Below are 15987 nucleotides of genomic sequence, written 5' to 3'. Positions count from 1 at the left end.
TGCTTGTTTCTGGTCCGGGGAGGACCTGGCTGGGCAGTTCGGGCTGGACTGTTCCCATGAGCAACAGGGTCAAGACCGATTTGCATATGGCTGGGTCCAAACTGGGGTAGAATCAGGCGTGCAACACCCATTGGACTCAAAGGGCTTCAGCCCCCCCCCCAGACAGCTTCCCGGGGACACACACACAGCCGCGCCCGAGCACTTCACAGGTCTTTAAAAAGACCATTTGCATGTTAATGAGGCCTCGCTGTTGTTTCACCCCTTCTAAGAGCCCCTGCAGCTCCACTCTGCCTAGATTCAGCCCCCCCAACCCACTCTGCTTACTGTTTAAAGATTCAGCCCCCCCCGAAATTTTTGCTTTGCCCCCCCCCCCCCCCCCCCGAAATTTGGCTCTAGTTGCGCCTCTGGGTAGAATGGTGAGCAAAAGAAAGATCTGTGTCTAGGGGTGAGTGGTTGAACAGTTTTAGCACTCCGTCTATCATCTTGTTGTGTTTGACCTGTTTATTGCTGCCCACGGCTCAAAGGCTTTGCCCGTATTCCCACATCTATCTGCGCAACGCCTTTCACGCAGTGCCACATATTATGTTAACCGTGATTTGCATAGCGCTGTATTGCCATTATTATGCCTCGCAGAGCTGTCAGAATCCTGTATCTTCTCTCCTTCGGCTCGAACATTCCGTTGGAGACCAGCGTCTGTTTTCTGTTTGAGTAAGACAATTAGTATTGTTTGTTAAGAAAATAGCAATATGCATTTTCAGGGGCATGTCAGAGGCTGTTGTTGAATGTGGATTCTCCGTGGTCACCAGGAGGGCAGCTCCTGGTGCACAATTCGCTGCTTATCATGTACATCAAATATTGGGCCTAGCTTCCTTCTCACGTAGAACTGCTGCCCTCTAGTGGCAAGAATGGGCGTGACTCCACCACAGATCTTTTCTCCAACTGTGACGGCAGGCTATGCCTGAAAGATACCTATGAGGCCCAAATATACAATGCTAAAAGCCCAACTTTAAAGTTAGCGTGTTTTTGAGCCGTCTTTTTAAAGTATTCCGGCGCCAGTGGCTGCTCCATCCCATCCAATTTACCTGACACTTTTCTGCAGTCAGAGTACGCTTTATGACGGCCAAGAAGATACTGCTCTAGAAAGGAGGCAATTATTGAACTATTCACAAATGACATAGCTGGAGCTCAACTTGTCAAAGCGCCATTCCAATATGATTTTGCAGCCAAGTGCATTGGGTTGCGTGCACGGCAGGAACTTGTACTATTAACTGGAAATGATACTAAAATCGTGTTTTTGGTCTTGCAACCCAAGGCTAGATAAGCGTTATCAGGCTGTTAACGAACATACATCATTTCCTGGTGTTAAAGAAGAAGTCGAGAGTCCCGCAAGAAGGCCATCGTCTTTGTGTTCAAAATAAGTATTTTTTAAAGTTCAAACCGTGCGAATAACAAAATAAGAAACAAGTAAAGAACTGGGCCGACATGCCTTTTGTTCCACTGGGCATTTCCCCGGTAGGATGGAGCAATTGAGGGTGGGTTTGAAAGCCTGGAGAGCTCTGGGTGCCTCGGACACTTTCCCAGAACTCCCCGAATTTAAATGGAGCAGGCGCTGAGAGATTTCACGAGAAGGAGGGAGGGGGAGTAGAGAGAAATCGATCAGGCAGGAGAAGAGAGAAAGGACAGCTACCGGACCTTTGGCGGTGTCTAACGCGGCGGGAGCAAGTTTTGTTTCATCGCCGGATTCTGACTGTGAGCTGTCGTGATTAGGCACCCGAGAGCCGCGATCAGTAAATGGCGAGCGGGCATCGACGGTGCTGAGAGCTAACGGCCGTGGGTCACAGGTGGAACTCTATCTGTTTGGTGTGGTCGTCTGTTGTGGCTGCGGCCTCCAGCGGCCTTCAGTGGGCTCCAGTGGCCTCTAGTGACTTGCCAGCGACTTGGCAGCAGTGCATTAAAAAAAAAAACAGCCTGAGCTGCAGAGAGCAGAGTGCCGAAAGAACGGGTGCTGGTTCCCCGGCTAGTGGACTAGTGGACTAGCGGACTTGGGTGTGAAGAGACTGGGAGCCCACAGGGAGATGTGATGTGGATCCAAGACTGGACATTGGGGACCCCCCTTGAAAGAATATATTGAACATATGAGAATACGGAGCACGGAATGCCAGAGTGAGTCGACTCAGTTCCGGGGGTATCAGAAAAGCTAGAGAGAGAGACCGAAACCTCAGCGGAGGAGCCCAGAGTACATCTCTGCCGCCCTATGGGAGGTGGACGCTGAGGGGTACTCCGATTGCCGCCGAGGCTGCTGAGCAGGAGACTTGCCGGTGTGCCCTCCGTCGCATTGCGGGAGGGACGTGGCAACAGGCAAGTCTCCTTTTTCACTCTCTTAGGGGAGACGCACCGAGTCATCTGTGGGGGCAGCGGAGCGCTGAGGACAGTGCACTACATGCCCCGGGAGCCTGAGGGGCTGCGCCAGCGGACACGCCCCCTGACACCGGGGCCTTAGACTCTACCTCCACGGGAGACGCACTGAGATATCTGTGGGGGCAGTGGAGCGCTGAGGACAGTGCACTACACGCCCAGGAGCCTGAGGGGCCCTTGACACCAAGTGCTTCATCGATAGGTGGGACGCAGGAGTGCGCCTGGCTAAGCCCGGGTAAAGGGCAGGCTGTCTGTGGCCGTCCGGGGACGGAGGAGGACGGATCGGGCCCGGTCACTAACTACTGTGGATTGGGAAACACCTGTAAACGCCATTGGACAAGCATTGGGTCAGTACATGGCATAATGTTCTTTATTTAAGTAAAGGGCGATCCTGTAAGCCACCACTGGGACTAGAGACGCTTTGGAGTGATAGTGAGCAGCTGAAATTGTTTGGACATCTAATTTAAGTCTAGTGTTTTCAACTCGGGGTAACCACTTAGTGGTATCACTTGGCGAATTGGATTAAGCATACAGACATGGCAAATGCAGTCCAAACTAGGTCGTCAAAACTCACTAAGTGTATAGCGCCGGATAAATTAAAAAGCAGTAAATTAAAAGGAATGCCCAATTTGAACCGTGAAAAACCAACCGCCATCGACAGAATGCTAGATAAAGTATTAGGGGAAGTAGCATCTGCGATTGAGCGCACGGAGAGACGACTCTCACTAACCCCCCAACCTGTTTCATCAAACCAGGAGCAAGACTTAGATGCCCAAATATTCGCATTGGCATCCCCTGACTGCGGGACATTTGATATCCCATGTGCTCAAGGGGGGACCTTACTGGCACAGGACATAACATCAAGGGGGGGATCACCACCAAAGGGTAAGATTAGAAATACTAACAGAAAAAAGTCTAGACGCAAGAGGGTTAACACAAACAAGGGCGTACTAGACACCTGCTCTACAGAAGCAAGGTCTCCTGGAGAGGACGATTTAAATACACAATCACGCCCAATGTGGGTATCCCAAATAATATCTAACCTACAGATCCATCTTGAGCAACTTGTTGCTAACCAAACCAAAGTGATCCTCAGTAGGTTGGATAAAATAATAACTCTGGTTAAGACAAAGGGGTCGGTTGGCAGTAGCAACCCCCCCTCCCTGGGTAATAATGCAATGGGGGAGGGTATTAGCAGTGGCATAGAAACATCAACCACAAATAGGACCCGAAATGATCAAACCAACACAACCACACATCCCTTGACCCCATCGAACACACAATCTGTAGGCTTGACACAGGCCCCCCGAGTTTGCCCATCATTAGCAGGGAAGCTCCCCAGGGAGTACCAAAAGGCATACACAGGGTGATGGTCCATAGAGAAGTTTCATCCCCCCCGCTAGTCGGGGACAATTAGAGAATTGCGTCACGAAGGGGGACTTAAACACGTCAGTAACTCTCAATCTACCCCTTGACGCAGCCCCATATGTGATTATACTTAAAGGAGTCCCAGTGCTGAGACGAGACCAGTTGGAGACCTATGATGAGCTCAAAAACAAAACTATGTTTTGGTTAAATAAGCATAGGCCCCTAGTAGGCATGGAACAAGGGGAAATATTAATTGTTAGAAGGGTGAATTGGGTGGGAACTAGGCCCAAGGATAACATCGGGGATTGTGTGGTTGTGAATTTTAGAAATATGCAGATTGTTGACCAGATATTAAGGTGGGGCCCAACCACGGATTCCAGTAACATTTGGTCCATGCCCCTTAGCTTTTTTTACCCGAAGGGGGCCTACAACGGGGGGCATGCTACGGATGGTCTAAGAGGCAGGGAGTGGAACCTGGTTGGGCACATTCGTAGACCTCTCTCTGTAGCCATGAGGAACCAGGATGGGATTAATCTTCAGAATAGATTTGAACCCCTGACGAATTTAGAAGAACAGGATTGACTAGGGACAGATATAAACCCCAGGCAGAACCAAGATAGGGACAAGAGTCCAGAACAGAATAAGGTACCCCCGATGGAAACATCGAGACATGATTTAAGTCAGAGAGGGGAAGATAAGGGGGTAACTATTGCAGAGAGATTACAACCATCCATTATAGTAGAGATCGAGATAATGGGGCCTGATAGTGGTGCTTTAGACACCCAATCAAAACACCTACATACTTAAGCCTACCAAAATGAAACTTTTATAATGGAGGGAAATGTGGGTACTCACCCCCCCATGGCTGGGGCAAGAAATCCTGTCAAGCAGGACGGATTAAAACTAGTATCCTGGAACGTAGCAGGACTTGCTGCCAAATATGAGGATCGGGAATGGAGGCAATACAACACCAGGTTTCATGTTATATGTCTTCAGGAGACCTGGTTGATTGATTGTAACCGTTTCTCCCTGGAGGGGTTCAAGTGCTTCTCAGTCCCCGCACAAAGGTCAGCTTCAGGGAGAGCCACGGGAGGGTTGATTATATATGTAGATCTTCTTATCGAAGGGGTTTGGTCTAACCTAAATTGGGCATCATACAACATGCAGGCTGTAGGTCTCCGCTCAAAAGTGGTAAACATTACCCTAGTTAACTGGTATAATGCGGTGGAAGCAAATGGGAAGGAAAGTATAACAAAAGAATTGGACTCTCGCCTAAATGCCCAGTTGTCGGTTGTGAAGTCGGGAGCAGTTCCATCTGTAGTTCTCGTAGGTGATTTCAATTGTCATCTGTGCGCGAACCTAAGACCACTTACGAAGGACAGGTCACGGTGCACAGTGGAGAAAGGGCCACACTTTTTGCATTCACCGGACGGGGCGCATTTAGATAAGGTGTTGAAAGGCCACAATCTGGTCCATACCATGGACCTGGTAGGAATGGGCAGAGGTGGGGAGCCTAATCCCAACTTTAAGGGTAGAGGATGTCGATCTTATATCGACTACATTATGGTTTCACCCATACTTAAAACCTGGGTCAGTAGGGCAGACATAGAAAGGAGCATTTTCAGTGAACACAACCCTCTGGTGTTAGAGCTAAAAGGACCAATCATTAAATAAGTATCACAAGGGGTAGGTGCCGTGGAGACGATATCAGACCAAGGGAGGAGGCTTAGATGGTCTAAAATAGACGGAGATAGCTTTTACAAAAGCTTAATAACCAGAGGGGAAGACGCATTTCATGTATGCCTCGACCCCAACATTGAGGGGGCCGCGGTAGTAACCACTTTCGAAAAGATGGCGCACCTCATTGATGGATTATTAAAGACCACCAAGACTAGGACATTAACTACCACACCCAGATGGTTTGATAGAGATTGCTCAAAAGCATATAAAGAGCTTAAGTCTAGCCTAAAACTTCTGCCCAGGGATAATTCGTACATAGCCCAATGTAGGCTGATATATAAAAAGGCACAAAAAAAACGTAAGACTAGTCTCCAAATGCAAGCCTGGGAGGACTTAAGGGAGGCGGCGGATAGAAGAGACTTGACTGAGTTCTGGAAAATTATAAACACACCATGTTTTCAGGACTCCAATGCCCCACAGATTTTAAATATTATTTTGCTGGAGCAGTGGCATTCCCAATTCAACAATCTATATAATCACACTGGTGAAATTAATAACGATGAGGGGCAGAGGTTAAAACTGACTGCAAGGCCTGATATCACCGTGGTAGAAGTGGAACGGGCCATCCTGGGCCTAACAAAAAATAAGGCGCCTGGCCCGGATGGGATTCCTCCAGACCTTTATCTCGGAAAAGTGGAGTTGTGGGCACCCATTCTCACGAGGGTCCTGAACGCGGCAGTGGCGGCAGGTCTGTCGCGTTCTTGGTCCTCGGCAACAATAGTTCCAATATTTTAAAAAGGAAATAGGGATGACCCACAATGTTATCGCCCGATATCCTTGATCGATGTTACGACGAAGGTGCTGGGTCGTGTTGTCCTAAATCGTCTAACGGATTGGACAGACACCCACCAGTTAATAACGGACACCCAATATGGGTTTAGAGAAGGAAGGTCAACCACGGACCAATGCCTGAACCTCTATTTGCTGGTCGCCAAGTACACTATAGCCAGTAAGGAGGCGGTTTATTTGGGGTTCATGGACCTTTCCGCGGCCTTTGATCACGTGAATAGGGAAAATCTATGGGCCCTGATGACAGGTCTTGGGGCGGACCAGGACCTAGTCAATATTCTCAAGGCACTGCACTGGAATACAACTGCGTCTGTTCGTTTTAATCAAGACGGAAGCAAGACTCCATCATTCCCATGCACTAGTGGAGTGCGGCAGGGCTGCATCCTAGCTCCCTTTGTGTTTTCACTTTACATAAATAACTTAGATAGAGAACTGTGTAAACTCGGAGTGGATTCTCCTCAGGTAGGCACTCGCCCAGTCCCTGTCCTGCTCTATGCGGACGACGCGGTGCTCCTAGCACGGACTCCGCGGGGATTACAGAGGCTGATTGATGGATTTGTAACTTTTATGTCCTCACTTGATCTATCAGCAAACCTAGATAAATCGTATATCATGCTTGCGGGGGCCAGACCAGACAACATTTTTTTTAATAAGATAGGAACTCACAAAATTGGTCGGGTCCAGTCCTTCTCCTACCTAGGAGTATTGTTTGACGGGCTTCTAAAGTTTAGACCTTTAGTGGACAAACACTGCTCAAAATTGGTGGCCTCATCTGGGGCTATAATGGGTTATGGGAGAAGGCTGGGAAGATGGTCCCCCGAGCAAGTGATGAATTTGTATAGATCAATATGCTGCGCTAAGGCAGTTTATGGGACTGAAGTTTGGGGCTTTGTGAATATACATCAGGTCCAGATAGAGGAAAATAAATTTTTTAGAAGGATACTGAAAGTCCCGCACAGTACATCAGCCTACATGATACATGAAGAACTGGAAGAACCGTATATTGAAGATCAAATCAAGGTCAGGCCGCTTCTGGCCTGGGTGAGGATTTGGTCTAACCCAGAGGCAGGCCTCAGTAGACAAATTATTATAGATTGTCTGAATCGAGACAAAGGGAGCTCTATCCCATGGCTAAACTATGTAAAGTGTACTTTGGAGGCCATTGGTTGTAAGAACCTCTTCACTGACCCTGAAGCCCTCATTGCCCAGAATAAAACGTTAGTTAAGAAAAAGTTTGGGGAATGGACAACTGCAAGCAGGGCGGCCACTGAGGAGTGTAAATCTACAGTTGTGGCCTATAGATTACTGAAATGGGAGAGTGGAAGGGAGCCTTATCTTTCACTGATTCATAATGCACAAGACAGATTTTATATGACCCGCTTTAGGTTCAACCTCTTGCATCATTTATTATCTGATCCTCTTGGTTTTACCTTAACGGTGGAGCAGAAGGGTACCTGCGGTTGCGACAATAAGTCTCCGCAGGATACCCTTCATTTTGTTTTGTTATGCTCATTTTATACATCACCTAGGCGTAAGTTCCTGGTGGGAATTTTGAAAAGAGCTACGTTTAGACATGCCAAGATTGCCTTATTGTTTTTGCAAAAGGCCAATGATGCATATACCTTGTCCTGTATTATGAGTTTTATTAAGATGGCGGTAAGGATAAGGAACTCGAGAGAGATGGGTTGATTGCAATGCCCTGTATATAGAGATCTGGGAAAATGAAAAGAAATGCCATGATTTGAACTGTCTTTTTAATGTTTTTTAATGCATTTTAACTGTTTTATGAACTTTTATGGTATCTTTATAAGTGCAGAATAAAGAAATATATTGATTGATTGATTGAGAGAAAGGACAGAAGGAGAGAGAGAGAAGGTATTGATGGAAAGAAAGATTGCTCCAGGACATTAGGGAAGTGGGACTGGTTTGAGCATTTTTAGTAGGGGTAATTTTGGCTCCTCAAGTCTGCTACTGGTGAAGTAAGATTCCATACAGAGGACGGTTTGTGTGACTGTCACTGTAGTAACGAGGCAAGACACACTGAGTCAAGCGACGTGTCTCAGTGCAGGATTATTTTTTAAGTTACAATGATCATAGAAAGAAGAAGGAGGCAGCAACCGTTATCCTAGCGCCACGTCCGTTTCTCCCGTCTTTAGAACCATGGAGGCCCGGCACTTCTCATTTAAACATGGAGTGACAGAGACATCTCATCACAGAAATACACCATTGCATAGATATAACACACCTCCCTTTCTTCAACAATAAAAATAATCATTACACAAATTTAAAAAAAAAAGAAATTACATAGGCAGAAAAAAATATCCCTAATATTTGTAAGCATATTTGAAAAATGCAATAAATTACAAAAACAGAAAACACATCCTAAATATCAGAAAGCATATAAGGAAAGAACCAATGTAGTAACACTTTCCTGTTATAACAAAAAGAACCATACCCATTAGTCCATGACAAAATCCTCACATTTTTTCAGAATCCTATGTAAGTGTTTAGCACATAGATTTTGTGCATCTGCCGTCATGACTGAAATTTTCTTGAATACTTTTGTCATTGAACAGATCATGTTCAACCCCATTATCATACCCAGGAAAACCAATGTCTTGATCACACTCAGAAACTTTCTGTACTTTCTCCTCTGAGAGGGACATTCCACCAGTCACCATTAAACAGTTTCACAGCACAACCATCCTCACTTCTTCAACCTGGTGAGGAATGCCAAATTTCACATTGCCTCTAATCACTTTGGAAATAGGTAATTTGACACAAACCCAATCTCTATTTACAATAAGTTGAAATTTAGATCCTTTAACCACAATAAACCTCCTTTAACTCTTCCTTTGACTCACATGAATATTGGACAAACTTTTTTCCATATCACAATTAACCTTATCACTGAGTTTGGGCAACCTACTTAACCACAAAGGCGTGAGAATGTCACGTGCTGTCCTTTCCATTAAAGCTACAAATGGCGTAACACCTGTCACACTATGTGGAGGATTATTATATGACCATAACATTGTTCAAACAGCATCTTCAGCATCCACACCCTCAATCACTGCACCCCTGATGAATTCAGATACCAACCTGTTTGCTCATTCCACCTGACCATTGTTCTGGGGCGATACAAATGGCACCTTTTGTGAGTTATGCCCGCACTCTGCAGAAATTCCCTCACCTTAGTGGACATAAACTGCACACCGTTATCCAAAACAATTTCAGAGGGGAAACACTCCCTAGCAAAAACATCTGTGAGAAAAGTGATAACTGCCTTGATGCTAGTCTCATGCACATACTTCACCTCCAACCAGTACAACAGGTGGTTAACTAGCACAATAACAACATTTGAAGAATGTGGAAAATCTAAAATATCCCCAAAAAATCAAGACTAACTTTGTCCCAAACCCTTTCTTGACTACCATCCTCAGTCATCTGTGGTGTAAGACGTTATAAATTCTTGTCAACTTGAGAACAAGTGGAACACCTCGCCACCACACTCTCCACATCTTTATCCCTACCTGGCTACCAATAAACTTTTCAAAGTCCCTTCTTGTTAAGAGTCATACCCAAATGGCCCTCATGACATATACACAATACATTATCTCGGACAGCAGTGGGAGGTTCTAATTAGTCAGTCTAAAACAACAACCCCGATTTACAGACAATTCTGTCTGAACCTTAGTATATGACTGCAAATCCACTGAAAAATGTCTGTCTTTAGGCCACCCATTCTTCATGTAATCCATCACCTTCCCTAAAACAACACCATCTACAAGTGCCTTCCTCCATGCCTGCTCACCAGCACACTTACCTTCATTCCAGACCACACTAGCAACTAAACAAACAACATCCTGTTTATCATCAAATATATCCCCTGTCCCACCGAACATGCTGGGAGCTGCCCTGGCACCCACTAACCACGCACGCAATCTTGGGTCCATCCTGGACTCCACGCTCTATATGACCCAGCAAGTCAACGCTGTTTCCTCCTCCTGCTTCAACACCCTCCGCATGCTCCGCAAGATCTACAGATGGATCCCCACCAAAACAAGGAGAACGGTTACCCAAGCACTCGTCAGCAGCAGGCTGGACTACGGCAACACCCTCTACGCAGGAACCACGGCTACACTCCAGAAGAGACTCCAGTGCATACAAAACGCCTCCGCACGCCTTATCCTTGGACCCCCTTGCCACAGCCACATCACCACCCGCCTTAGAGATCTGCACTGGCTCCCGGTCAACAAGAGGATCACCTTCAAACTTTTCACCCACACTCACAAAGCTCTCCACAAGGCCGGACCAGCATACCTCAATGAACGACTGTCCTTCTACACCGCGAACCGCCAGCTTTGCTACGCCGACCTTGCCCTCGCCACCGTCCCACGCATCCGCCGAACGACCACAGGTGGAAGATCATTCTCCTACCTCGCCGCAAAGACTTGGAACACCCTCCCCACCCACCTGCGTCAGACCCAGGACCTGCTGACCTTCAGGAGACTTCTCAAGACCTGGCTGTTCGACCGGTAGCTGCCACCCCCCTCCACCCCTCAGCGCCTTGAGTCCCTCACAGGTGAGTAGTGTGCTTTACAAATGCTTGATTGATTGACTGATTGATCATTTGAACAGGAAGGCAGAAAAATACAATCCGCCTTCCTATTCTTGACACCAGGTATGTACTCAACCAAAAATGATACTCCAAATGCTTTACACTTAACCTGACCAATCTAGTAGTAGCTTTTGTTGAATGAACATTAGAACCACTAATGATGGGCACTGATGGCTTGTGATCGGTATGAAACAAACATTTTGCTACCCAAGCATAAGCTCTGAAAAGTTCAACTGTCCATGTGCAAGCGAGAATTTCACGTTCAATTACTGAATAAAACCTCTCCTGAGGTCCCAAAAGTGTGCAAGGTAAATGCAAGAACATAATTAGACTCACCCTTACCTTGAATAAAGCAGCCCCAAGACCAACACTGTTTGCGTCAACTGTGATCACCAAAGGTTCACCCAGTTGGTAAGGGCTGAGAAGTGGGGCATTGGACAGTTCTTTCTTTGCTTCATGAAAAGCTGCATCTTGAATTCGACCCAGCACAAACTCAGCATTTTTGTTTAATAAGACTAGAAGGGGCTTAAGTTTGATAGCAATATTTTGAATACATTTGTAGTAGTACTCACACATACCCAAGAAGGCTTAGATTTGTTCTCTATTCCTTGGGTAGCTACATATTTGATTGCTTTAATTAAACCTAGACTTAGACCAGTGCCCTTCGCAGAGATGACATGCCAGAGATATTCCACTTCCTGTACACCAAATACACACGTATCTTTTCTCAGTCTCAAACTCTTCTTACTCAATCCATCCAGTAGAGCATTCAAGCACACCTTAATTTGAGTTTGACAGGCGCACAATGTTCCTTAAGTCCACATTTGATACAGTCCTTCCCAAGAGTAGGATATTGCTTGGATGAAGCAATGTGAAACTTATATCCACAACAATAACAATTGATTATGTCCGCCATTAAAGTTTCTTCTTTCAGCAGACATTGATTTACTTGGAGGGTTCTTGTTCCTTTTAAATACTAGAACATTTTCATCTACGCTCTTGTTCAGTTCTTTAGCAATAGTTTTGGAGTCATGAAAACTATTGGGGCTATCCAATGCTTCTTCAAGGGAAGGATTTTTGCAGGTCAGTAACCTTCCCTAATTTATAAGCTGGTCAGTAAACACTCCAAATTCACCTTTGGCAGCTAAGTCTCGCACTGAAGCAACATACATATTTATTGACTCTGTAGAAAATGGCTCCATTGAAAAAAAAATGGCTTCTCCTAACTACCAGGTTAGGTGGTTTACAGAATTGTATCTCTGACCTCTTGACTGCTTCAACACACTCATCAAGTTCTTCCCCTTCATCTTCAGGTACACATGGAGGTAAATGTGCAAACATCTCTTGGCCCTCCAGACCTAGTGAATGCTCTAACAATCTTTCTTTCTTTCAGGTGTGAGCCTTAAGCCATTGATAACTCCCAGAAAAACATTAAGGTGCGGTAAAAAATTTCCCCGTGCGACTCGTATCCGGTCTTTTTACCGTACGAATCGTACAAGTGCCGTACGAACTGGCAATCACAATTCGCATGGTAAAAAGTCCATACGAACCGCATTGGGAATCATTCCCCACACGTCCTCGGGTCGGAAAATGTGTCCGACACGTCCTCGTACGATTAACCGTACAAATGTGAAAGGTGAAGTCCGACCGAGGAATCACGATCCATCCCGTGCGTCCGAGGTTACAACCGGATGGAAAAAACACCGTCCGCACCGAACTCCCATAGCAACCATGGAGACGTGCCCGCATACGTGCCGACCCCCCCCCAGCCCCCGTACGTACGCGCCGACCCCCCCCCAGCCCCCGTACGTACGCGCCGACCCCCCCCAGCCCCCGTACGTACGCGCCGACCCCCCCCAGCCCCCGTACGTATGCGCCGACCCCCCCCCAGCCCCCGTACGTACGCGCCGACCCCCCCCAGCCCCCGTACATACGCGCCGACCCCCCCCAGCCCCCGTACGTACGCGCCGACCCCCCCAGCCCCCGTACGTACGCGCTGAACCCCCCTGTATGTACACCCGTGTACGTGTCGAACCCCCCCGTGTACGTTCGAGTCGAACCCCCCGTGTACGTTCGAGTCGAACCCCCACCCGTGTATGTACGGTGCGTACCCCCCGTGTACGTTCGAGTCGTACCCCCACCCGTGTATGTACGGTGCGTACCCCCCGTGTACGTTCGAGTCGAACCCCCCCCGTGTACGTTCGAGTCGAACCCCCCCGTGTACGTTCGAGTCGAACCCCCCGTGTACGTTCGAGTCGAACCCCCCCGTGTATGTTCGAGTCGTACCCCCACCCGTGTATGTACGGTGCGTACCCCCAGCGCGTAGCGCTGGGGGTACGCACCGTACATACACGGGTGGGGGTACGACTCGAACATACACGGGGGGTTCGACTCGAACGTACACGGGGGTTCGACTTGAACGTACATGGGGGTTCGACTCGAACGTACACGGGGGGGTTCGACTCGAACGTACACAGGGGGGTTCGACTCGAACGTACACGGGGGGGTTCGACTCGAACGTACACGGGGGGGTTCGACTCGAACGTACACGGGGGGTACGCACCGTACATACACGGGTGGGGGTACGACTCGAACGTACACGGGGGTACGCACCGTACATACACGGGTGGGGGTTCGACTCGAACGTACACGGGGGGGTTCAACTCGAACGGACACGGGGGGGTTCGACTCGAACGTACATGGGGGTACGCACCGTACATACACGGGTGGGGGTACGACTCGAACGGACACGGGGGGTACGCACCGTACATACACGGGTGGGGGTTCGACTCGAACGTACACGGGGGGTTCGACTCGAACGTACACGGGGGTTCGGCGCGTACGTACGGGGCTGGGGGGGGTCGGCGCGTATGTACGGGGGCTGGGGGGGGGTCGGCGCGTACGTACGGGGGCTGGGGGGGTACGGTGCGTACCGGGCCACCTACTCTGGTCGATTCGCGCCGTACTTCGCTTTTCCGGCACTTTTTGGGTGCCGTGAAAATATTGCCGTCCGGACTGCTGTCGGTTCGAATCGTAATTCCTGGGTCGTGAAACACTGCCTGAAAGCGTACCGACGTCACGTCGCAGCATTCCTGGATCACATTCGTATGTATATTTTCGTCGGTCGGTGTTTTTTACGATTCGTACGGAAATGGTGTTTCCGTGCGAATCGTAATTCCATGTTTGTAAAGTTTTACGACCGGGTACGAGTCGGACGGGGAAAACGCTCCGACCGACGGTTCGTACCCGGTTTTTACCGGATCGTAATCGGCACCTAAGTGCTCTGAGCTGCTCTTTCCAGGTGATTGATGGTTTACCCTGTGGCTGCAGAAATGAAGAATGAGGACTAATCACCTGCATGTTAAGATGAAAAATGACACACACATACTGCCAAATGAAAGGGATCTTAAGCCGAGCACTTTAAATTATCACAGTATTTAAATGCCCAGTGAAAAAGGAATTATAAAAGCAATGGGGTGACCCTGTGTCCCTCAGAACCTGGGTAGAATTATTACAAAAAACAATGGTTCTGTCGGGTATTAAATAAAACAATCGCTTTGTTATACAAATAAATCAAGAGATGACCACACAAACTAAGAGTACAAATCACACTGATGCTGGATTTGGAGGGTGTGATGTCGTTTTTTATATAAATTTCAGCATTTATATAGGAACCCCCATATTACTTGTAACGCAAGGTTACCAATGAAATAAACTTTAACGTGAAGTAGTGAATCAGTGACAAGGTGACAAGAGTGACAATTATGTGCACAATATTTACAAAATGCAAAAGAAACATTCTATGTACATCATATACGAAGGAAACATTCTATGTACATCATATACAGGAGGGCCAGTATTAGGGAAAACAATGACGCTGTTTCATGAGTGAATCAAATTGTATTCGAAAGACAGGTCTTGAACTGGTCCTAGCACTTTATCGTCGACGTTTCAACCCAGATTATGCGAAATTAAATCGTCATGCAGGGTCTTCATCAGGACATTAAGAAGGTCATGGCAACCTGCAAGTGCAAGTAAAGTATGCATCAATATCGTCAAATGCTAATGTTTGTTGTGTGGTCTAGAAGGGGATACCCGAGACTCACCTAGCAAATGGTGTAGGATGGCCTGGTAATCCGTTTAATGCGTTTCAAAAGGAAGAGTGCCTCATCTAATGTGGTCTCTGTGAATGAAAAGGGGGGACTTCACTGGTTTGAAGTAATGGCAACTCCGAGGTCATGGTTCAACAAAGCACAGGATGTGATAATCAATGATGATTGAACCCCATGAGAAGGAATCATAGTTCATATGAATACGACCCGGGCGTGTATTAACCCTATTAGTCAAAAGGAAAAAAGAAATTATGTAGACAAGAAGAGTTTGTTTAAGGAACTTAATTGCCCCTGTTGTGGAGGTGGGCTAGACAAACACGGTTGGTGAGGTGCCGAGATAGACGTTGGGAGCGTGCCTGTGCAGCATGCATGTACAATTGACTTCTAATGTGAAGAGTTCAAAAAGCCAATGTCGGCAAACATGCTTTGAAAGAAACTGTCAATGAAAGGGGGGAGGACGGCTCACCTAGGCGGGCGAACCGCGTCCGATTAGTGGGATACGTCTGGTATTCAAACAGAGTTCTGTAATGAAAACATTCGTTCAGGGCACAATCATAAACGGGTGCTTAATCCTCAGAGGCACAGTGAGGGGATTCGGTGCTTACTTGAAATAGAAGGCAAGCGATAATGACTCACGCTGCAGCAGCTCCTCTCACAGTCAGAGGAAGCCGCAACTGACAGGACGAGTGCTAAATGTCAGGAGTTCGAGGCCGTGCGGTCTGACGTCGACAGTGTTACGTGTCAAGACCGTTGCCTGGCAACCAAGGCGTTTCCGAGTGCCGAAGCAGCTGGGACCGAAACGGAATGGATCACATGGCGGGCTTACGTCGGAAGCTGTGTCAGAGTATGTGATTAGCTCATTGACAGGCGTGAAAACACTTTACAGTGGGAGAAAGGGTCTTGTGATTAATGCAGCGTGAAGCGTGAACACGCTCGCGCTGT

General features: G+C 47.5%; 1 long non-coding RNA gene across 1 annotated transcript in view; it reads left to right on the top strand.

Annotated features, from left to right (window-relative positions):
* The first annotated feature begins 2081 nt into the window (after positions 1-2081).
* Positions 2082-15987, top strand: part of LOC146811749 (uncharacterized) — a 69121-nt gene continuing 55215 nt past the window's right edge. The window contains exon 1 of the long non-coding RNA XR_014965832.1: positions 2082-2762. This is a non-coding gene — a long non-coding RNA (uncharacterized LOC146811749). The remainder of the gene's footprint in view (positions 2763-15987) is intronic.

This window comes from Triturus cristatus, chromosome 7 (genome assembly GCF_964204655.1).
Source record: "Triturus cristatus chromosome 7, aTriCri1.1, whole genome shotgun sequence".
In the NCBI taxonomy this organism is placed as follows: domain Eukaryota; kingdom Metazoa; phylum Chordata; class Amphibia; order Caudata; family Salamandridae; genus Triturus; species Triturus cristatus.
The sequence above is the reverse complement of the archived record's forward strand: the minus strand, read 5'-3'. Positions and strand labels throughout refer to the sequence as shown.